The sequence below is a fragment of the Lygodium microphyllum genome, chromosome 20 (genome assembly GCF_053477565.2).
Source record: "Lygodium microphyllum isolate KBCC chromosome 20, Lygodium_microphyllum_v1.1.10, whole genome shotgun sequence".
In the NCBI taxonomy this organism is placed as follows: domain Eukaryota; kingdom Viridiplantae; phylum Streptophyta; class Polypodiopsida; order Schizaeales; family Lygodiaceae; genus Lygodium; species Lygodium microphyllum.
This window is the reverse complement of record NC_141154.1, coordinates 98,030,538-98,033,880: the sequence shown is the minus strand read 5'-3', so window position 1 is coordinate 98,033,880 and position 3,343 is coordinate 98,030,538.

Genomic DNA, 3,343 nt, shown 5'->3' with positions numbered 1-3,343 from the left:
TTCATTGGTAAAATACTTGCTACCTTGTTATTATAGTATTGAAATGGTAATGAAATTTGAGTTATTTCAAGCTCAAATCAGTTCCAAAAGAATAACCATACCATTTGGGCACCAAAATAGCATCCTTGAAGCATGAAACATGCATTCTGTAATTTATTGTTTGTTGTCCAAGCTAGAACTATTCTGTTCTCTATGAAATAGAGAAAATAAAACTACACCAAATCAACTTTGTGAGTGCCCAAATCCTTAGTTCTTGTCATGCTCTTCATTTCTAGCTATAGAATACCTAAACATGATACTATATGCAAAAGTAATGGCCAAAAGATGACAATGTTGTCAAGTTGCCATAGTTGTGCATGACTTCTATAGTATGTACTGTATCCACTCAAATGGAATAAATTGGTTGCTCCTCACCTTAGTAAAACAATCATTAAGGCTCAACTAAGCCTTGGAAAGATGATCAATAAGCGTGGAGCAAGCTAGAACGAGCTAGAAGAAAGAAAGAATCAATGCATACTTTCAGTGGAAGAAACAATGGCTACCATGAAAGCTTGAGTTGAAGCTTTGAATTCAAGTTGAACCAAAGGATGAAGAAGCTTCTCAAATGGTTGGCTTTGATACTAGTTGAAAGGTAGAGCCTGAGTAGAAGCACACAAGCAAAAGCAAGGGCAAAACAAGAGCTATAGCGGATGGAGCAAAAGAGAGAGAGAGAGAGAGAGAGAGAGAGAGAGAGAGAGAGAGAGAGAGAGAGAGAGAGAGAGAGAGAGAGAGAGAGAGAGAGAGAGAGAGAGAGAGAGAATATGTGGGAACTCCAATGGTCACAATGCATGAATGGTCTTGCCTTATTTAGATGCCATTAAAAGAATAAAGAATGAAGTGATAGTGATGGGCACTCGCCACCTGTAGTGTGTAGGTATTGTCAGTGTAATGAATTGTAATATCCCCACATAGGAACCACCCCCTTAAAATTAGTCAAAAAAAAATCCCCCTGTCTTCGTTGAAGACAGGTGGCGAGGAGGGGGGAAGGGAAAGGACAAAGGGGAGAAAGCTGACGACATGGCAGAGAGAGAGGAAGACAATGGCACCAACATTGACGATGTGGAGGAGATGATGACAATGGCAAACGAATAAGGAGTTGAAGTGCAAGATGACGGTGGGATGGCAGAAGAGGACGACGATCAGTTGATGATGAGATCAAAAGGGGGAGGGGCACACATGTGCCACCTCAACCCCCCCCCCCCCCCCCCCAAATATATGTTCCCCCCCAATAGTAAACCCCCCTCCTATTATAAAACCCTCCACCCCATCATAAGAGGAGATTACCATCTCTTTTTTCCTTCCCCCCCTTTTTCTTGCCATGAGAGATAGAGAGAGCCACCTTGCTGCCAGAAAGAGAGAGAGAGGGATAGGGTGAGAGTGAGAGAGAGGGAGAGAAAGGGAGAGGTGAGAAGAGAGGAGAAGAAGGACAAGAAGAAGAAGAAAGAGAGGTGAGAAGAGAGAGAAGAAGAAGAGGCAAGGCATCTTGCTACTAGTTGAAGGAAAGAGGGATAGAGAGGGTGAGAGAGAGAGAGAGGGAGAGAGAGAGAGAAAGAGGTGACAAAGAAGAAGAAGGAGATAAAGGGAGAGGTGAAAAGAGAGGGAGATAAAGAAGAAGAAGAAGAGAGAGGGAGCAAGAGAGAGAGGGAGAGGGGGAGAGACACCTTGGGAAGGATCTCCTTCTCTTCCCCTCCTTAGAGGGTGCCCACACGTGTCCTTTCTTCTCCTATTGCCTATGAACCCATACCTCATTTCTGCAAGATTATCCTTAAATCGCAAGCTCATTTTGATCCCTGATTGGGCCCGCCTTGAGAAAGAGCATCTAAAAGCGAAGAAGATCAGGGATGGCACCCAAGCAAAAATTGTCACACGCAGATGGCTATCCTTCAACGAGCAACGAAGCCTTGGGCAAGAACATCACTGCCAATCCAATTGAGATACCAGTCGTAAGTAATGTATTTCCAAGTTAATAGATGCTTGTTTTGATTCCTGCATGAAGTACATTAAATTCCGCACGAGGATAGGTCATGGAAAGGGATAGGTTTCATCTCATGCATTCGAAAGATAGAGTTGCAAAGTGCGGGTATCAAGAGAAGTTAATTGTATCTAGTTGCTATGCGACAAATTCATACATAGCATAAATAGCATATAAGACTCCAAGGTATTGTCGACTCTTCTTTTCTGGAAAATAATAGATAAGTATTTTACCACACTGAAAGTATGATTGAGCTTGCACGCTTGACATATCACATGGTAAATAATCTATCCTAGAGAAAATTCAATCTCGAAACTCTAGCACGTAGTTAACACAAACAACGATCATAAGGATTAAAAACTAATATGTCTTGAGGTCCCCGAATAGTGACTATGTTTATCAATCCTATTTGGGGTTGGGCTAGATGCAAACAACATCTCCAAGCCCCAAAGGCAAGGGAAGAACTCAAGGGATTAGGAAACCATGGGATCAAGTACAAACCAATACTTCTAAACTTGTTGGGAAGAAGGCTAAGTTATGGATCAATGTAAGTGATTAATAGAACTTATATCTTGTACAGTGTTTGAAACCTTAACATATGCCTTAGTCGAAAGAAGAGTGTGTTAAGTAAATTTTACATAGAACCACTCCTGGTCCCAAGGAGGAGAGCAAATACACAATGGGAAGGTTATCACATCTATTCTTGCAATGTTTGGAAAAGGATACCATTGTTTTTGTGATTGATCGAATAACGTCCTAAATGGTTTTTCATTAAACTGATTGTAGGGATGTGATTTGGATGATTATTCCAAGTGCTTGTGTTTGATGGTAAATGCATGGCAGGAGCCAGTGATGATAAGTTGCCATGGGGAATAAAGGAATGTTTTATGGAAGATGATATTAGGCTGATTGCCTCGATTGTGCTTGATTTTTAATTGGATTAATTAAGGAAGGATATTTTTTGCAGTGGATCATCTCCAAGGTCACACTGTGTTTCAACCCAAGAGGGTACTACTCGATTCACGGGCTGAAGGTCGAGTGGTGAAAAGTCCAACCATGGAATTTGTGTCTCACTCCTAGGTCAGTTGGGGTTAGTGGAGCTCTAGACACCCCTTGCTTAGTCCAAAATGGAGTTGTAGATTGTCATGAGCCCAATGTTTAGGGCATTGGAAGATCCGATTCTAGATAATGGATGGAAATTATGGTGTCATGTGATTTGGATTGGGTACTTCTATTGGATAGAAGGGATACATAATTTCTCCTGTATGGGCAGGAGACAAAGATTAAGTTGAAGATAAGTTAAGGAACTTGTTTATCAAAAGGACTGTTTGC